General features: G+C 38.7%; 1 protein-coding gene and 1 pseudogene across 4 annotated transcripts in view; one reads left to right on the top strand and one right to left on the bottom strand.

Moving 5' to 3' along the window:
• The window catches only part of ANO10 (anoctamin 10), a 226720-nt gene that overhangs the window by 90704 nt on the left and 114006 nt on the right, over window positions 1-22010 (bottom strand). The window lies entirely within an intron of this gene.
• LOC110569681 lies at window positions 10109-10730 on the top strand (annotated as a pseudogene). The gene has a single exon (XR_002479686.2). The product of XR_002479686.2 is annotated as an MICOS complex subunit MIC26-like (transcript).

Genomic DNA, 22010 nt, shown 5'->3' on the forward strand with positions numbered 1-22010 from the left:
GTTGTGTGGAATTAGGTCATGAGTAGAGAGGCAGAACCATTTAGTGCAAGGTGGGCAAATTCTAGCCCACCAATGCCATTGGATGGTTCTAAGAGCAATGGCTGACTATGTCACTCCCTACCTAGTGTGGCACCTCTTTCTTTCCCTGACCCACTTTGTGTCCACCGATCCCCATTACCACACCTCCTGCTGCCATGTCATCTTCGCCTTCTGTTCTATTCTGTTGGTAGTCACGGCCCCCTCCCCTTCAGGAGTCAGTGCTGTTGAGTGATAAGGACTGGGATTGCCTTCAGACTCCAGTTCCCTACCCCGTACATTTCCCTAATAAAGGGAGAGAATAACAAGCCTGAACATCCCCCAGTTCAGTGGGTAACAGAACAAACTTGCTCAGGGGAGCAAGTTTTCCATATGGAGGCATGTGCGACAAGGCTGAGGGTGAGAAAAGGCTTGATGGTGATGGGACGTGGCTCTAGTGGCCCGTGGCAGTACTTGACTGTGGGCCACAGAGGAAGACTTGTGCAGAGAAGCTGGGGCATGGAGTGGTGTGTGTGGGCAAGGAGGTGACACGGCTGAGTGGGAGGCTCTTGATGAAGGTGCTTCTTGGCTGCCACCACAGGTTGGTGCTGTCAGAAGCTTCTGCTCAGCTTCCAACAGTCATAGGCAAAAAGTTGCTTTTTGTGCCTTGGTAAAACTCAGCCCTGGCTGGTGGGGCTGATGAGGCTCAGCCGTGACAGGAGGGCCTGTGCTTCAGGCTGTGGATGAGCTCTAACTCTTCCACCACCATGGTCGGCCCCTCCCAGCCTCTACCTGCCTTGCTTCATGGGCACAATCCTGGTGAGTTAGGGGGCCTCATTCAGCTCCTCAAGATTATAAGAGAGTCTAAATACAAATCTAATTTAATTTAATGTGTTTATTTAATTATTACCATAGCTCTCTGAAGGATGGAAGTACATTATCCAACTGCATTCATCTATCAGATTAGAAACAAGATGAAAAACAGAATTCTTATATCCACCATTGGTGGGAGGATACAACAGTAAGAAAGTGACGTGGTATCTCTATGAAAATCCAGAATGCATGATGGCTTCCCCTCAGCACTGCTGACCTTTAGCGGACAGACTCTCACAACGTGCCCAGAGCATGAAACTAAGCTGGGACACCTATCACAGCACTGGTGTAACACACACAGAGCCAACTGTGGGGTGTGCACAAACAACTAGGCTACAACCCAAGCATAGCAAAAAGAACCTTTATGTGGGTCTTATTTACGCTATAAATTATTCTAAGGGCTTTATATACAGTAATTCATTTAGTCCTCACAAAAACTCTAGGTACTACTAAGCTCTATTTTAAGATGGAGGAACACAGAGGTTAAACAACTTGCCCAGGGGCACACAGCACAGGAGTAGAAATCAGGCACATTATAGACTACTATGCAGAGCAGCTAAAAAGGAATGAGGTACATTGGTTTAAGATAAGATTCCCATCTATCTCTCATAACCATCTGGAGAGACCATCCAAAGAAAAGCAAAGAAAATACAAAAGGTACAATTTCATAACAACAAAGGAAATGGGAAGGAGACAAGGAGCAAATGGGAAATTTCTACAAATTTATGGAAATCTGAAAACAGATGAAAGAGCATAGGATGATGAAACTGAGCATAGGAAATTGAGCCTAGAACCCAGATGGAGGTGGGAGCTTCAGCTATGGAAGAAGCCAACCAACTTGAAAGAACCTTGGAAAGGTTCCGTACTTGCACACTGTTCTCATGATGGGGGAACAGTGCTATGTGGGCTCACTCCCTCCCCACAGCCCTGTGTGCAAATGGCTTACAGCTCAAAGAACTCTCATATGCACACATAAAAGAGGTCTTTGCTAGAGAAATTAATGAACTTTCTTGGGAGGGGAGTTCAGCAACACATTCCATGAGCTGGCCCTAAAGGACAGGCAGTATAATCTGGCCCACCAGCAGTCATCCAGCATACAGCAGAAACTCTGCGTCTATCCTGAGCAAGCCATGCTATTGGCTAATCCTCAAATATAAACAGAGAGCCAAGAATCACCAGACATCTGAGAAAAGCCTTAAAAAAAGAGAGAGAGACACACACACACACACACAGACAGACACACAACTATATATACATACCCCCAGGTGAAAAAGAAGAAAATGGATGCCAGAGGAAACAGATAATTCAGGGAACAGAGAGAAGGTTTTATTTTATTTTATAAAAAGGACCCTTCAGGGAGAACTAAGAAAACCTTGCATTCACATAGCAAGAACAGACACTTGTGAAAAAGGAAAAATCAGAAAACCAGAAAGAGTTCTTGAAAATTACCAAATGACTCCCCAGGTAAAAACTTCAATAGAAGAGCTAGGGGATCTAGTCTAAGAAGTCTTTCATGAAATAGAATTAAGAGGGGCTAGAAAAAAGAACCAAACCAAACAGTATAAAGAAAATACTAAAAGAAAATTCAGAAATCAGTGAAATAGGAAATAAACAGTAGAGAAAATCAATGAAATCAAAAGTTGGTTCTTTGAAAATATCAATAAAATTGATAAACCCTAGCTAAACAGATTAAGAGTAAAAAGAGAAGAAAGAAATTACCAGCATCAGGAATGAGAAAGGGAATACCATTAAAGATTCTACAAAAATTAGAATAATGAGAAAGTAGTATCAATAACTTTATGTCAATACATCTAACAACTTAGATAAAATAGACAAATTGCTTAAAAGAACCAATCACTAAAACTGACACAGAAAGAAATAGTAAATGTGAATACCTCCCTATAGCTATTAAAGACATTAAATTCATAATTTAAAACTTCTCAGGCTCAGATGGTTTTATTGGAAAATTATATCAAACATTTAAGAAATAAATAATACCAGTAAAAAAAAAAACCCACAAATAATCCTACATAATCTCTTTCAGAAAAAAGGAAGAGGAAGGAAATTTATAAGGAGAGTATTACTCTGATACTAAAACTTGACAAAGACATTACAAGAAAAGAAAATTACAGACCAATATCTCTTACTGGCATAGATATAAAAGTCCTTAGCAAAATATTAGGAAATTGAATCTAACAATTTATAATAAAACATACCCAAGTGGGATATATCTCGGTAATGCAAGTTTGGTTTTACAACAGAAAGTTAATAAATGTAATTCAACACATTAACAGAATAAAGGAGAAAAATGACCTATCACACACAGAAAATTCTGACAAAATTCAATATTCATACATGATAAAAATACCCAGGAAAACAGGGGGAAATTTCCTAAACCTTAAAAAGGCATCTAGGAATAAACTACAGCTAACAATACACCAGTGAGGAAAACCTAACTGCTTTTCCTTAAAATCAAAAACAAAGCAAGCATGCTTTTGCTACTTCTATTCAACATTCTTGAACTGGAGGTTCTAGCCTTCAGTTCAGTCAGGCAAGAAAAGTAAGTATAAGGCCTACAGACTGTAAAGGAAGAACATTTGTTTTTATTTGCAGATGACATGGTTGCATACACAATAAATCCTAAAGAATATATTTAAAACAAAAACAAATTACTATCACTAATAAGCAAATTTAGCATAGGTACAGGATACAGGAACATGATAAAAATAAGTTTTCCTGCTATATACTAGTAATTAAAATTGGAAATTGATGTAAATATACAATTTACAATGGAATCTAGAAACGTAAAATACTTATGGGTGAATTTAACAAAATCTGTGTAAATCTTGTACAACAAAATCTATAAAGAGATTTTAAAGACAACCTAATAAAGAGATACATAATGTTCATGGATTAGAATACTCAATACTATTAAAATGTCAGTCAATCGTTTCCAAATGGAACTACTGAATCAATGCAAAGCTTTTTTTTTTGGTAGAAATCAGCCCACTAATTTCTAAAATTCATGTCAAAATGTAGAGAACACAGAATAGTAAAACAATTTTGAAAAAGAACAACAAAGTTGGGGACCAATAATATCTGATATGAAAACTTAAAACCACTTAAAACTTTAAAACATAAAGACATAGATATATAGATAAACGGAATAAAATAACTGAGCCATACATATAAGATTAATTGAATTCAGACAAAGATGCCAGAGTAATCAATATGTGGAAAAGGGTTTCTTCACCAAATGGTTAGAGTAACAACTGGATATCCATACAGGAAAAAAAAAAAAGTGAACCTCAATCTCTATCTCATACCATATACAAAAATTAATTTAAAATGCATCATAGATCTAAATATAAAAGCTAAAACCAGAAAATTCATAGAAGAAAATCTTCAGGACCTTGGGGTAATGAAAGATTTTTCAGAAAAGAACATGTAAATGAAATGGCAAGTCACTAACTGGGAGTAAATATCTGCCTATGTTTGACAACAGATTTGTATACAGAATACATAAAGGACACTCAACAACTCACTAATAAAAAGACAATGCAATAAAGAAATGGGCATAATAACTGAACAGGACATTCACAAAAAGGAGACATATAAAATACTAATAAACATATGAAAACATGCTCTAACATAATCGTCACCAAGGAAATGCAAATTAAAACCACAAGGAGATACCACTACACATCTGTTACAATGGCTAAAACAAAACAAAACTAAGAAACTGACAATATCAAATACAGGCATGGATTTGGAGTACAACTCACAACCTTTACTGGTGGAGGCATAAAGTGTCAGAAACACTTTGGAAACAGTTTGACAGTTGTTATGCAGTTAAACATATACTTACCATTAGACTCAGCAAATCCATCCTGAGGTATTTACCCAAGGGGAATGAAGATATATGTACATGAAAAAGCATTAATAAGAACATTCACTGCAGCTTCACTCAAAATAGTAAAAATATGGGAACAACCAAAATGTTCATCAGCATGTGAATGGGTAAGAAAATTGTGGTATATTCAGATAATGGAATACTACTCAGCAATATAAAAAACACACCACACTACACACAATGACATGGATGAATCTCAAAAGCATTATGCTAAATAAAAAAGCCAGATGCAAACAGTATTACGGTGTTGTTTCATTCATATAAATTTCTAGAACAGGCAACTGTAATTCATAGTGATAGAAAGCACTTCAGTGATGGTCTGTGATGGTGAAGAGACTAATTGCAGAGAGGGAGGAGGAACTTTTTGGAGATAGGGAAATATTGTTCTGTAGTGTTCGTTACATGGGTGGATACAATTGTCAAGATCCATCAAACCAAACATTTGCTGCTGGAATGAATGTATCCAGACTTCAAGCCAAGCAACCTCGATAGGTTAGACGTGGTGGTGGTATAAAAATTTCTTCTCTAAACCTCTAGGTGGCTTTTCAGTCCCATATCAAATGGCTTCTTTTCATGATTTGCCTTCCTGACAGTTCTTTCAGGATTATATTGATTTAATCTCCTACTGATTAGGACTTCACAGCACATGACCCAGAGAGGGACTTTTTACTATTCTCTTTTATAATGTTCCAGGACTTGTTAAGATCATTGTTTCAATACTTGTACTGTAAGAAGTGAAAACTTAGAAAGTTTCTGAAAGTGCCAAGGGCCATGACTTTTATCTTTAGATATATAACTATCATAAATAGAGATACCACAGTCAAAGGCTTCTTCTTCTTTAGAACCCTTCCTAAGGAAGCCCACTTGCCTTGGGTCTCTGATCATTCCTTAAACATAGTTCAGTGCCTAGTGTTTAATCTTCTAATAACTAAAGTACCTAAAAGTTCTCATAAGGGTTCACGTGTCTGTTTACATATCTAAGTCCTTAGATATATTTTTTATGTAACTTAGCTCTTCACTAGATAGACTACAAGTTCCACAAGGCAAGGAGCTTGACTGCCCGCTTCTATGATGGCTAGTGCCATCTGGAAACATTCTTGGACCTACTTACTGTGAGTAATCAGTCAAAGCATGGTCTATCAAATGTCAGCACCATTTAACTTAAGAAAACTATCAACAATTACAATTGTATTTTAAAAATTACATTGTAGTGGCGCCTAGATGGCTCAGTTGGTTAAGTGGCTGCCTTCGGCTCAGGTCATGATCCCAGGGTCCTGGGATCGAGCCCCGTGTTGGACTCCCTGCTCAGCAGGGAGTCTGCTTTTCCCTATCCCTCTGCCTGCCTCTCTGCCTACCTGTGCTCTCTAACTCTCTGTCAAATAAGTATATAAAATCTTTAAAAAAAATTACATAGTTTATAGCAGCTTTATGCATAATTGCCAAAAATTGGAAGCAACTGAGATGTCCTTCAGTACACGACTGAATAAACAACCCACGGTACCTCTCTACAATGGCATACTACTCAGTGATGAGAAGAAATGAGCTATTAAGCCATGATAAGGCATGTAGGAACTTTAAATGCATTTTACTAGGTGAAAGAATCTAGTCTAAAAAGGCTACATACTATAAGACTTTAATTATATGACACTCTGGAAAAGGCAAAACTGTAGAAACAGTAAAAAGATCAATGGTGACCAGGGGGTTGGGAGGTGGGAGGAAGGGTGGAATGAACAGGTGACATATAAGAGATCTTTGAGAATGGTAAAACCGTTTCATATGATATTTTAACAGTGGATACATGGCATTATGCATTTGTTAAGGTCCACAGTTCACACTAGGTTTCACTCTGTGTTGTACATTCTGTGGACCTTAGTTAATAATAATGTATTAGTATTGGTTCATCAATTGTAACCAATGTACCATACTAATGCAGGATGTTAATAATAAGGGAAACTATTTGGGGGTATTGGGGTTATGTGGTATATTCTATATAATTTTTCTATACAACTAAAACTGCTCTAAAAATAAAGTCAATGTAAACAATTACACTGTAAATCAAAACTGCAATTTTTAAATATTACATCTTTAAACAGACATATTCTAATTGCAAAATAATTTTCCATTTAAGTATTTTTAGAAGAATATTACAACAATTTTCTCTCTTATATAACATTGCTGGGATGGCCCAGAAAATATTCAGAAAACACTTTCCCCCAGTTGGAAACCTATTTAAAGTAACATCAAACATTCAATCCCAGGTTTAACTAACAGTAAAAGTATATCCAATTTCAAAAGAAACACTAAGAAAAGAAATCAAGTATAAATAAAACACTGATTTTTCCCTTATTTGCCATTAAATGTCTCATATTTTGGGGACACATAGTTTCAAAATTTCAAAATTCTTTGCTTAGGAAATAGAATATTGCTTGCAAGATTTTCCACTCTTTTTTTTTTTTTTTTTAAAGATTTTATTTATTTATTTGAGAGAGAATGAGAGACAGAGAGCATGAGAGGGAGGAGGGTCAGAGGGAGAAGCAGACTCCCCGCTGAGCAGGGAGCCCGATGCGGGACTCGATCCCGGGACTCCAGGATCATGACCCGAGCCGAAGGCAGTCGCTTAACCAACTGAGCCACCCAGGCGCCCCAGATTTTCCACTCTTAATTTGAAACCTCATAACATCTCTTCCCTGCAGAGGATGGGGGTCCAGGACCCCTGTGTGAACATACTGCAGGTTAAAATTCTACACTGTAACCAGTTTTACTGATGACATTTCTGTATATGATACACTCTCACATTTTGATAAAATCCCCAAAAGTGGGGCGCCTGGGTGGCTCAGTTGGTTAAGCGACTGCCTTCGGCTCAGGTCATGATCCTGGAGTCCCTGGATCGAGTCCCGCATCGGGCTCCCTGCTCGGCAGGGAGTCTGCTTCTCCCTCTGACCCTCCTCCCTCTCCTGCTCTCTGTATCTCATTCTCTCTGTCTCAAATAAATAAATAAAATCTTTAAAAAAAAAAAAAAAATCCCCAAAAGTGAAAGCCCATGATGAATTAAAATTGCTCTAATTATTAACAATACGTCACAACAATGGTTGGGGGAGAAACACAACTTTAAGTGACCTCCATGTTCAACTCATGTCCTCAAGAGGGCTCTTAGGGCCTGGCATGTGCTACTTTCCCTTGGTCCATTCAATCTCCCACTCCCTAATTTGATTCTACACGTTCTCCTGTCTCTTCAAACCTCCAACACCTCTATGTCCTCACTGTCAGCACCAACCTTACTTGCTATTTTGTGGAGAGAAGAGATGCTTTCAGAAGAGGGTATCTGGGAGTTCCCACACCTGGCTGGACCCATACCCCCCACCATCCATCCCCTCTGTATGAGGTCCAACCTGTCTACCTGTGCTTGATTCCAGCTGTCCTCTTGCAGAGTCAAGGACATTACTGCAGCTGTTCTCACTTTTGGGGAAGCTGCTACAATGCAGTAGGTCATATCATCAAGGTGTGGCTTTCTATTGGCTCCAGTGCATTTTTTTAATCCCTCACATATATATCACTTATGAGATGTTCTTGACAAAACTGTAGAAACTGAATCTAATTAAGTCTCTAAACCTAATTTCTAATATAACATAGGGACAGGGGGACCAGGTTAAAAAAAAAAAAAAGAGGAAGAAGAAATAAACGCACCTTAAGGAGACAATCAGATCGGCACTGTGAAACATCAACATGAAAATTGTAACTAAAACTAGGTGCTTCAATAGTCACTGCTATGGTCACTACATCAAAGGAAGTATGTGATCACAGATAAATACCTGAGAAGATGTTCAACATCACTGGTCGTCAGAGAAACGCAAGTGCAGACAGCACAACACGACCACTAGAGTAGCTAAACTGAACAAAAACTGATACCACCAGGGCGCCTGGGTGGCTCAGTCGTTGGGCGTCTGCCTTTGGCTTGGGTCATGATCTCAGGGTCCTGGGATCGAGTCCCACATTGGGCTCTCTGCTCAGCAGGGAGCCTGCTTCTCCCACTGTCCCTCCCCCTCTCGTGCTCTGTCTCTCTCAAATAAATAAATAAAATTTTAAACAAACAAGCAAAAAAAACTGACACCACCAAGTGCTGGCAAGGATGTGGGGGAACTGGAACTCTCATACACTGCTGGTGGGAACTCAAAATGGTATAGCCATTATGGAAAACAACTGGTGGTTTCTCACAATGTCAAATACTCCCTTTACATATGACAAACAATCCTATTCCTAATCCGATCCATTTTATCCAAGTAAAATGAAAACCTTTATTCACACAAAACACTGGGCAAATGCTTATAGTAGCTGTATTCAAAATCGCAAAGACTGGAAACAATCAAAATATCCCTCTTCTAAAAAATGGACAGACAAACTATGGTGCATCCACACATTGGCATACTACTCCGCAATGCAAAGGGACTATTAATAAGTGCGGTTACATGGATGAATCTCAAATGCGTTATTGTAGGTGAAAGAAACAGACTCAAAAGGCTATAAAGTATATGATCCCATTTATATGACACTCTGGAAAAGGCAAAACTTGTAGGCAAGGAGGTGGTTGCCAGGGGTGAAGGGGCGGGGTGAAGGGGCAGGGGAGGTTTGAGTACAGAGAAAATTTGAGCTCTCTCTTTTTTTCTAATCTCTTCCTTGTTCATATTAGGAGACTGTGAACCCAATGACTCATAAGAGAAAGCTGGTGGGCTCAAAGAAGTCCATCAAACTTGATTATCCGAAACCACCATGCTGTTTCTCCAAGTCAATAAACCACTGGAGGACTCCAAGCAGGAGGGGCAATGTTTCTCCAGAAATGAGGCCTCTTCTTGGCAGCTAAAAGCTTCTTGGTGGACAATGAGCTAAAACAATCTCTCCTTGATTACATTTTTGATTTATAAACAGCTTAAACTGGCCAAACCAAAGCTTTCATTAAAAGGCATGTTCACTAATTTTGGTTCTCCATAATAAATCTGGATGTTAAAACAACTCTCTGCTGCTCAATTCAGAGAAACTAGACAAAACAAAGACTGGTTAAAAAGAATGAATGTATTACAAAATCAAATATCAACTATAATAAGAGAAATCACCATTTAAAATATAATCTTTCAGAGTCATTTTAGAAGGAATGTATACATTTGGTTTTTATGTTTAAAGAAATTTACATTTATGGTCATGTGGATTCAAGTTGCCACCCAATGAAACGGAGTCATCCTGCAATAAAACAGATGGTCCCAAAGATCCCTTTAAGAAGCCTATTTGAGCCCTGCCAGAGCCACCTCTGCCAGCAGCATGTTCAAGGTAATTCAGAGGTCTGTGGGGCCGGCCAGCCTGAGTCTGCTCACCTTCAAAGTCTATGCATCACCTAAAAAGGACTCACCTCACAAAACTTCTGTGAAGGTTAATGAGCTTTCACTCTACTCCGTCCCTGAGGGTCAATCTAAGTATGTGGAGGAGCCAAGGACCCCACTTGAAGAAAGCATTTCACATCTGACGTTATTGCGAGCCACATACAAGTTGGTGTCAGGAAATGTACTCACAAACTAAGCCCAGGATGCAGAGCTTGGTTCATTGGGGGTTAGGCAGCTATGAATATCTCCAAAATGCACCTCCTGGATTTTTTCCAAGACTTGGTGTCATTGGTTTTGCTGGCATTGTTGGACTTCTTTTGGCTAGAGGTTCAAAAATAAAGAAGCTGGTGTATCCACCTGGATTCATGGGACTTGCTACCTCTCTTTATTATCCACAACAAGCCATCGTATTTGTCCAGGTCAGTGGGAAGAAATTATATGACTGGGGTTTACGAGGATACATAGTCATAGAAGATTTGTGGAAGGAGAACTTTCAAAAGCCAGGAAATGTGAAGAATTCACCTGGAAATAAATAGAATGCTCCATGCTCTGCCCATTTAAATCAGTTATAGGTAAACACTGGAAACTCCATGCAGTAAACCAGTATTTCTACAGAAAAATGGCAGAGAGGTCAGTACTGAATATAGTAAATTGGCTTTCTTCTTCAGGACAAACTATACTAGGCTTCTTTGTTATCTTGGGTGATGCCATACTACAAGTGGACTAATCGGAAATTCTTACACCTAGAGATAATGTCTAGCCTTAGAACTCCTCGTTCTCAAGTTGCTATTTATGTGTGTAATTAAAATTCCACATTAAAAAAAAAAGAAGCCTATTTGATCTAGGCAAAAGGGAAGTTTAAAGCTCAGTTTTCTCTCCAATAATCACCAATTATTTTGTGGAACTTTTTTGTCTCGGTTTTTAACTAGACTGGATTAAATATGTATAGGAAAAAAAAAATAAAGAACATATAAAAAAAGCAAAAGGAAATAAATTATCCAAATCTTAACTTAAAAGCTACCGCTGTTGGGCGCCTGGGTGGCTCAGTTGGTTAAACAACTGCCTTCGGCTCAGGTCATGATCCTGGAGTCCCGGGATCGAGTCCCGCATCGGGCTCCCTGCTCGGCGGGGAGTCTGCTTCTCCCTCTGACCCTCCTCCCTCTCATGCTCTCTGTCTCTCATTCTCTCTCTCTCAAATAAATAAAAAAAATCTTTAAAAAAAAAAAAAAAAAAAAAAAAAGCTACCGCTGTTAAATGTGGATCACAACCAGCCAGGCCTTTTTCTACAGAAATGCATACATGCAAATACACAAATGCACAAGTTGTTCACTTCTCATTTCATTATTGGGGCCATCTTGCCAATAATCAAGAGTCATATACAGTTTTATTTTTATGGCGGCAAGGTGCACCATTATAAGAGGTTTTAATCAATTACCTAATGTTGGACACACACCTTCCTTTAGTCCTGAACTTGACATTCAACATTAGCTAAAGAACTTGTGAGTCTTCTTACAGTTTCTTCCTTTGGTGCCACTCACATAGTAAAGGTCTCCCCATCCAAAGGTCAGCTAAATATTTACCTATAATTCTTTTGAATATTTTTGTGGTTTTCATGTTTATGTTTATATCCTTAATTTTACTAAATTTAAATTCAGTGTATAATTTAAAGAGGGGATTGACCTTTATCTATTTCCTCTAAATGGCTAGCCAGTTGTCCCAACACCATTCAACAACCAATCCATCATTTTTCTACTAGCAGGAAATACCTATGATAACATATACCAAATTTGTGTATATCTATATTTCTGATAGTCCCTGGACTTTCTGTTCTGTTCCATTTATCTATATATTCTGATGCCAGTACCATGATGCTTTAGTTACTATGGCTTTATATGATATGATAGGGCAAAGCCTTACCACTGCATTATTTTCTTCAAAAATGTTCATGGCCATTATTTCACATTTATTCTACCTGACTTACTTCAGATTCATGTTTTCATATAGAGTTTACTCACTGTTATTTTATAATATAAGTGTTTTTCTCGGGTAGTAGATATGAATGATGGATTTCTCTTTTAGTTTATTTACTTTTTTCCTACAATTACCATGTACTTAATCATATCTAATTAAATACCAAAAGAAACAAAAGAAAGCTCCGTAAAATAATTGTTGGTAGGCCTGATGGTTGTCCCTAAGCTTTGGCTTATCACGGCAATATCCTTATACCCAGTCTCTGAGTGTTTCTGAATCCTGGGGAGAAAAGGGTCCCTACTTCTCCTGGGCCTGCCCTTGCCTCTCTACTGAGCAGGGTTTGTAGCAGTCAGCTACATTTGTTAAACTTAATTCTCATAACACTCACCAACTTCCTCAGGAAGGGAAGTCATGGGTTGGTTCTTGGTATCTTTCTGAAGTTGGTCTGTCCTTCCTTCTTTCACCTGTTCTATCAGGTGATAGAACTCATCAATCCTTGTAGGCTGCATTGGGCACCACTTCCCCATGAGCTCCCGGGTTCTGTACTGATGTACTTTCCCCCTAACTTTTCTTTTTCTTTGTAATGTATGCTAGTTTCTCCCCTTACTTTATCATCTTCTCAGAAAATCTTGAGTTAGAGCACTTTGTGGAACTTTGTATGAACAAGCTGCACCGGTAATAAGCACTAAAATAATGAAATAACTTAAAATTAACTGTTAAAACAAGTCTAGATCTGAATTCATGGGTGACCACAGTATGGATTTTGGAAGAAGAAATAAATCATGGTATGATTTATGATTGATAAGTGATTTCCCTGGTCTATTTGACAGAGGCCAATCTCTAGAGTAGGCAGATTTGGGGGCTTTTCCCAGAGAAAAGCCAAGGGCTCCCCTATGTTATAATACCCAATTGAGTGAACAACCTATTAAAAAAATCTTCTTCAAGGGGCGCCTGGGTGGCTCAGTCTGTTAAGCGTCCAACTCTTGATTTCGGCTCAGGTCATGATCTCAGGGTCCTGGGATCGAGTGTCGGTCCCCCGTGTTGGGCTCCACGCTGGGCATGGGGCATGCTCAAGATTCTCTCTCTCCCTCTGCTCCCCCTACCCTGCTCTCTCACTCTCTCTCTCTAAAAACAAACAAACAAACAAAAACTTCTTGAAAAGACTTCTAGTCCCCACAACTACTGGGTATGCCCTAGAAGGTTAGTTGCAATTGTTGCCCAACTATTCACCTAATTAGCAGGATGAGTATGTTCTCTTCATGTTAAGGCACAAATAATAGTACCTTTTTCCTTTTAGCATGGGTTAGATTTTTTTTGCTAATTTGAGAAGTAATATGTAGACATGATTAGAAAAAATTAGACAAAGGGTACACTGAAAAGTAGATCTTCCATCCATTCCTGACCTGCCTCCTGTCCCCATCCTACAGTGCTCCGCCTAGAAACAAGCCCTGTTATTTATCTGCTGGTCTACAAATAGAGAGGTCCTTTATTATTCATCAAATTAAAATTTGGCCTATTACATGACATTGAGGAGATATAGTCTTATAAACTGGCAAGAAAGCTAGCATATCAAAAGTGTTACATTGGATAAGAGTTGTCTAGATATATAAAAAAGATATAGTATATTTTCCTTTTTATTTATGAATATGAAAATAATTCATGAAATGTTCATTCAACAAAGATTTATTGAGCATCTACCATATGCTAGGTACTGTCCTAGGACGCAGGGATAAAAATGAAACAAGACATGACCCACCCACTGTTAACCTCCAGTTCATCATGTTAAGAAAACAGTTAACAGTTGATGGTTATTTTTTTTAATTTTTTTTATTATGTTATGTTAATCACCATACATTACATCATTAGTGTTTGATGTAGTATTCCATGATTCATTGTTTGTGTATAACACCCAGTGCTCCATGCAGAACGTACCCTCTTTAATACCCATCACTAGGCTAACCCATCCTCCCACCCCCCTCCCCTCTAGAACCCTCAGTTTGTTTTTCAGAGTCCATCGTCTCTCATGGTTTGTCTCCCCCTTCGACTCCCCCCCTTCATTTTTCCCTTCCTGCTATCTTCTTTTTTTTTTAACAAATAATGATTCATAAATGGTTTTTATGTAAAGATATATTATTGATTTAACACTTAAAAAATAACCATACATAAAAACCATTTATGAATCAAAGAGAATAATCTTGACACAGATCCAGAGCTCATATACTTCCTCAGATCCTGGACCCCCATCTCAGATGTCCTTACACCTCCCTTTACTGTCAGATGAACCTTGGGTGTGATCAATGCACAATGGCTCCCAGGAAGGTGAGTGGACATGGCCTCCCTGCTTGGACAAAGTATAATCTTAGCACAGAAGGTTGCTGCTGGTTATGAGCAGAAAAAGAGGTATCATTCACACTCAGAACCGTTGGACTTTGGCAGAAGACGGCCAAGCCGCATAACACAGGCACACATGGTGGGCCAGGGCGCGAGTGTCCTGAAACTATTTTACCACAGCCAGTCTCTGGGGAAGCAGTCCTGCTTCTTATGCTATGCTTTAATACAGTGCTTACCACGTACCAGGTCCTCCTCTAAAAGGGTATTAATTCACAGCAATCCCAGGAGGTAGGAACTATAGCCCCATCTCACAGGTGATGAAACTGAGCAACAGTTGCTACCTATTAGTAGCTCTGTTTACTCTGATGGCTTATACCTGTGATAACGCAGGCTGGCCGTCTACCTGGGGAGAAGTGTTCGGGCAAAAGTAATTAATTCAATAAAAGTTTAACTCTCACCTCTATGTTGTGTTCATAGTTGATACAATTTTTCTCATTTTAAACACTGTGAAATACTTGCACCATGCATATGTGGCAGATAATTCAAAAATAAATTGACTCTGATCTACCATTTGGCAAAAGCTTGAAAAATCAAATAAGTTATTAGACTCCCAAATTCTGTCTCTATTTTAAGGTGAGAGCACCTAAAAGCAAAGCCAAGTGCCTAAGTAATATTTTCACAGCCCCCTGAGGAAATGCCTCTAAGTTAAAGCACTTTAGAAATCGTATTGAATCATCTGAATGCAATACCATACACATTTTCTAAAACTATCCTCGAGGACATTGATCATTATGCAAATCAAGGTTCGCTAATCAAGGAATTATATGATAAGGTCATCTTTGAGTTCAATTTTCTCTGAAGAATTTTTATGCTTCTTTTTTTAACGTTTTTATTTTAATTCCAGTATAGTTAACATATAGTGATTTAGTGTCCAATTTAGTGATTCAACACTTCTATACATCACCCAGTGCTCATCACAAGTGCACTCCTTAATCCCCATCACCTATTTCACCCACCCACCCCCACCTCCCCTCTGGTAACTATCATTGTTCTCCATAGTTAAGAGTCTGTTTCTTGGTTTATGCTTCCTTTTTTAATAACAGAAGATTTACTACCTTTCCTTTTTTACTTCAGTAGACAGGACAACTTAAGCACAAGATTAAGTATCTCATCTCATGAGGGTGGATAAGAACATACTGTCCCTTTTATTCCAGATATTCTCTAAAAGTTTCTTAAACTCATTATCCTATTTGCATTTTAATTTCATTGTTACTTTCTTCAAGTAGGTAAAAGAAGAAATAAAAAATAAATATTAAACTTAAATGAAATAATACAGAAGCTGGCAATCCAAAATTCAATAATGTACCAAAAAATCATCAAACTTCTAGAACTTAAAGATAAGAAAAAAACCAGAGAAGTAACCACTTTTATTGAAATGTGACTGGTATATTTGCCCTGAAGAGAGCTTTAAAAGAAATAAAGAATGGACGAGAAAGAAAAAAGCCAGTTTACAGCTGCAGGCATTTCTAAGTCATCAGTATTGAACAGACTAAGGAGGATAAAAGTTAATTACCACATGGTTAAAATCAAAATGCAACTCTGAGGTGTGAGAGGCCTCTAGAACAATTGGACGACCTTATTTTTGCTCTCACCTCCTCCCAAATGTCACCACAAGGCCAGCCCATAGTGCCCAGAAGGCTTGGAGCTCAGAAGGCTGGGCTTCAAGGCCTGGAGGGGCTTCTGGGCTGACTCCCTGCCCCTCGAGAGACAGGCGGCACCTAGGCACACGCCCTCACCTGACAGGGGACTCAGGCAGAGCCCGACAAGGCAGGGAAGGGAAGACAACTGCAGAGATGTGAGGCTGCATTCATGAAACAGAGTACAGAATACTATCTTTAAAAGGAGGTGAGACCATTCAGAGAACAAAGAGGAGCTCTTGGATACTAAACATATGATAGAAATAAATTCAACAGAACAATTAGAAAATATAGTTGAGGAAGGCTTCTCAAATAGACAAAAACAAACACAGAGCAAAACAAACAGAACAAGGAGACACAGTGGTGGAGGCTGGGGCAGGGGGGGTACATAACAAATGGTAAGTCTGGATAATGCAACAGAAGCCCAGAAACAGAGAAGACAGGAGATGTGGAAATGATCGTTTTCAAAAAAATAATTCACGACATTTCACAGAAATGAAGAACAGGAGTTCGCAAGTGTCATGTTCAACTGTTGGAAAAGAAAAAAAAAAAAAAAAACACCAAACCACAAAAGAATATCACTATGAAATTTCAAAATATCGGGGATAAAGAGAAGACTCTGAAAACTTCTAGAGAGAATGAGGTCACATATGAAAGACTAGGGATCAGATTGGCATCAGCCTCTCAACAGCAATGCTGGAGGCAACTAAGCAGTGCCTTCCAAATTTGGAGGGAAAATGAGAATGAAGATGTTTTCACACACGATTCCAAAATTTCTCTCATGCACCTGCCAAAACAAGGAAGGGGACTACAAAAGGGTACGGGGAACAAAGCAAAGCAAATTCCCAAGAAGTTGGAAATGAAGACGAGTAACCTGCCCAGATTGAAATAGGACAACTCAGATTCCAGGAATAAGTTCTCATGGAAAACAACAAAACATAACACTGATAGGTTATCTGATGTGTTTAAGCACAGTACGTTCCAGAATCAATAACAGGTACGTAGAAAATGAAGCAAATAAAAAATAAGGCAATTATCAACTCAATTATATTTAAGGAAATATAATCATGGCACACTACATGCTAATCTGTGGATAAGTTTCAAAATAATAGAATCATCAAGGATGAATTTGACCAAAAGTTGTGATGTAAAACAAAATTAGGAGGATAGAGGAACAGTGTATGGTGGGTGTAAAAACATTCATATCACAGAGTAGGGAGTCAACAAAACTGAAAAACATATTATTTAGGAATGTAGAGGTAATGAGCAGAAGAAAGGGCGAAAATATTGAGTCACTGACTCCAGGAAATTAGAAAAGGGCTGTGACCTATTACTTTGTTATTAGTCTTAAAGGAATATTTGGCTATAAAATTATGAATATGTATTACTTTCAAAAAATAAAATATAATTTAAAAAGGAAACTGAATATGCTTGGTCAACTATAAGCAGAAAAATTTGTGAAATCCAGTTTCTAAATTATAGTCAAGTACTAAGAGTGATACCTAATCTCTGCCTTTAGAGAACCATGGGATTTCAGGGTTGGAAGCACCTGAACACCTCTGCTCCCGGAATGGCTCCCAGTACAGCCATGCCCTCCAGAAGGACACAGGACACACTCAGATGAACAGGCTCACCCTCCAAGGCCCCTGAAGCCTCTTCCTTTCTGAGTTCCACTTCTGGCAGCTCTCTACCTTCTGAGGGGTTCTCTCTGCTTCCCAAACCATGTGGCAAAAGGGCCAGGAACAACAGCTGCTGAGCGCACAACTCCCCTCTGCAGGAGAGCAGCTAGACCGACACAGTCTGCCCTGGGGAGCAATTCCAAACCCTCCAAGGAAGGGTCGCATGGTGGAGCCTAGGTTGGATGCTCCCATGCTCGCCACTGGGCAGGGAACACGACAGGGTGGGGACACAGCTGCAGTCAGGGACGGGGGCTGCGGGGGGTGGGGAGGCACTTCCCAGGAGAAACAAGTAATGGGCAGGCAATCCAATAATTACGACATCAACGTTAGAGAAAGAGACTGCTTATTGAATTTGTCTCTTAAGAGATTCAATTTTTGGTCATGGTTAAGAATTACTTAATTATATCTTCTCTTGGAACAAATGATTATATACTATTAGCTTCCTGTGCTCTGGGCCCTGATGAGTGATCACCATCAAATGCCCCAAAGCAGAAATCCAACAAGACGATCGTTCCTTTAGAAAAATATCTCATTCCCTTCTTTGCCTTTGCTCATTGTTGTGGAAAGAATGATTTCCTAAGTGACTTTACCCAGAATAAAAAAGATCTGCTTCCAGACCCAAGACCTTTACCTCAGAAAAGTTTAGTAACTGTATATTTTTATAGTAGTTGGGGAATCTGGCAATTTTTCCTTCGGGTGGCATGTTTTGTTCTTTTCATTTGCGTTGTAAGATGGCAATTTCCCCAAGGGAGCCACACTTCTGTAATGAGCTTCTGGGTAACCGCTCATGCTGATGCACCCTGGGGCACCACTCAACACTTGGCCTTACTCCCAACCATGCGCTAAACACAAATGACTAAAATCAGCCCCAGCACCTCACCCTGCTCCATGGATTCATCAGTCGATACTGTCCATGAATGAGTAGAGGTGGGGGCTGTACTCTCCCGCAGGGTGCACGACACATTAAGAATGTGGACCTTCTTTGTGTGCAACTTAGTGTGCCGCTGAGTAGGGGCCTGCTATGAGTGGACAGAACTGATTATGCACTCTTCAGGGTGACCACTGGAGACGCAGGAGGCAAAGGAGGCTGCAGTGCGTTTTCATCACACACAGTTTGATGAAGTGAACTCTTCAATAACTTTATTTCAGGTACTCAAAACATGTTGTGATTCAGTTAGCTGGTACTGTGAGTACATGCTAGAGAAAATCATTTTTCTCTTCTTTTTTTGTGCTAGAGGAGCACTTTGCTACCAAAAAAAAAAAAAAGGCATCTAATTTCCAGGTGGCTAAATAAAGGGCATAGAAAAAAAGGTCCTTCTCTCTCTATGAGGACTAGAAAGAAGGCTGGAAGGGTAGTGACACCTACAAAATAAATGACCTAGTGTTTTATTTACTCTCTAAATAAATATTGCAAACGGCACCAGGAAGTTAAAAGTGTTACCTGGCCTGGCTCACTGGGGTACAGTGTAACATCTTTAAAATTGAGATTACTTAAAAAATTTTAAAACCTGTTTTATTAGCTCATGGTCAGTAGCGGTCCTGATCAAAAAAGACTGTTTTACAATAAATCAACAGCTACCTAAACACTTACAAATAAAAATTTCCTTTCATAGGAAATAGGAGGGAGACTCCTTGTGTCATGGGCAAAAAAACCCCTTTCCTTTCATTGATGAGGTCTTCTGCTATAATCATCTGAAAAGAATAATCCTGTAAAAGTACCCTTTGCCTCAATGTAGTGCTTTAAGGATCTTGAAGTCCTTGGATATTATTTCTTCTGTCACAGCAACTGTAGTAGGCAGTTATGAACGTGACACATGGATGAGGCAAAAACAACTTGTAGCCCAGAGAAGGCTTGCTTATAGTCACCCAGTGTGAGGGAGTTGGGGCTGGAGTCAGGCTTTCCACAAGGAGCCCTGTTCTCTTTTTTTTGCTAAATCTAGGTCCCTTTACCTTCTCAGATCTCCAACTATGCAACAACAAAAGCCTTGATACTCTGTGGACAGCTCTCCCCACCAAGTGTTCCTGCCTGTTGAAATGAGCCTTCAGACTAAAAATTACTGAAACTCTACAACTTTTTATGTCAACACAAGGAAAATAACAAGCAAAAAAATAAAATAATCCAAATCCTGGCAGTTCTGAAGAGAGGGGTGAAAAAGCATTTTAGAGCTCTTCCTTTAAAGCAGCAAGATCATACTTTAAATCATAATGGTAAAGATCAAAATCTTGGTGTTACCCCATAACCTTACAAACCTTACTGGGCAGCAGACAGCATCAGAGAACAGATACTTGCTCTGTACTAAAACTGATGTAGACTATGGAAAAGGATGGAAAGTTCCCCTGATTAATTTTAAGAAACTAGAATAGGGGTGCCTGGGTGGCTCAGTTGGTTGAGCATCTGATTGTTGGTTTCAGCTCAGGTCATGATCTTGGGGTCCTGGGATGGAGCCCCACGTCAGGCTCCGCACTTAGCAGGGAATCTGCTTAGGCAATCTCTTCCTCTCCCTCTGCCACTCCCCCTGCGTGTGTTCTCTCAAATAAATAAATAAATCTTGGGAAAAAAAAAAAAAGGAAGCTAGAATATATTTAATACCAAACTTGATAAAGAAAACGAGAGACCAATTTCACTTATAAATATAGATGCAAAAATTCTAAATACAGTACTGGCAAGTAGAATCCAGCAGTGAATTAACAGAATAATATATCATGACCAAGCATGGCTTATTTCAGGACTGTTGAGATGGCTCACCATTTGGAAAGCTACCAGCATAATTTATTACATTTACATTTTTAAAAAGTGAAAAAATAAAAACCCTATCAAGAAAGCATAGAGACTAAAAAAACACTTGATAAAATTCAATAGTCATTCCTAATTAAAATAAGCAAACAAACAACTACCTAAAACAGAATAAGATCAAAGCCATTTACTACAAACTTAAAACAACCTATTCAACAGTGCAATACTAAGGCCATTACTATTTAAGTCAAGACTAAAGATGTTTATAGTCAATGTTGTTTTGGAGGCCCTAGCTAATGCAATAATAGAAGACACAAATAAATGGTATAAGTATTGGCAGAGAAGAAAAACCATGATCTGTATTACAGCTATGAGTATAAACCCAAGAAACAAGTAACAACCAATTATAACTAATAAGAGAGCTTAGTAGTTGTTGGATATAACTATTTTTTAAAAAAAGCTTTTCTTTATGCTCGTAATAAGTAGTTAGAAATGGATGATTAGAAAAAAAATATTATTCATGAGAGAAATAAAAGCAATGAATTACTAAAGAAAAACAAGAAAGGTACAGAGCTTATATGAAGAAAACCATAAATTTTTATCAAAGGATATGTAACAAGACATTGATAAAGAGACCCTAAATACAGCATTCTTAGATGGGCAAACTATCACAAAGTATTAATCTTTCCAAAATTCATATATAAATTTAACACACTTTCAATCAGAACCCAATGGATTGTTAAAATTGAACTGAGTAATTTTAAAGTTCAGAAGGAAAAATAAATGTATGAGAATTAGTAAATTTTTAGGGAAAAAAAATGTAGGAGGGAAAATTTTAGGGAAAAAAATTGCCATACAAAATACTAAAACCTTAACAACTATAATTAAAACAACATGGATTGGCTTGAAAAAAGACAGAAAGGTCAGTGAAATAAAATAGAGAATCATAAAACATGTGATAAAGATTTCAGGTTGCTAGAAAAGATGGCTTATTTAATAAATGGTATGAATATAAATGGCTATTCCTTTGGGAAATACAAAGTTGGACTCCTACCTCAAAAACAAAAATAATTTCCAAGTGAATTAAATGTTTAATGTAAACGTAAATGTAAATGGACACCAAGCAATCCAAACAAGAAACACTCCTGTTGCTCTTTTTCTGATCCAAGAAAAGAAGGGCCTCTCTTTCAGGCTCCTGTCCCCCCCAGCAGGGGGAGGCCTAGCGCTGGGGGAGATGTCACCCTTTGGGCTCTCTGTGACCCTACCACTTCCCACACACCCTCTGCCCCCCACGGACCCTTGATGCACCTGTTATTTGGGCAGAGACCCCCTATAGCTAGTTCATTGGTAGAACTGTAGCATTTACCCCAATGCTCTATGTCTGTCTATCTATCTATCTATCTATCTATCTATCTATCTATCTATCTATCT

The sequence above is a fragment of the Neomonachus schauinslandi genome, chromosome 1 (genome assembly GCF_002201575.2).
Source record: "Neomonachus schauinslandi chromosome 1, ASM220157v2, whole genome shotgun sequence".
Lineage (NCBI taxonomy): Eukaryota > Metazoa > Chordata > Mammalia > Carnivora > Phocidae > Neomonachus > Neomonachus schauinslandi.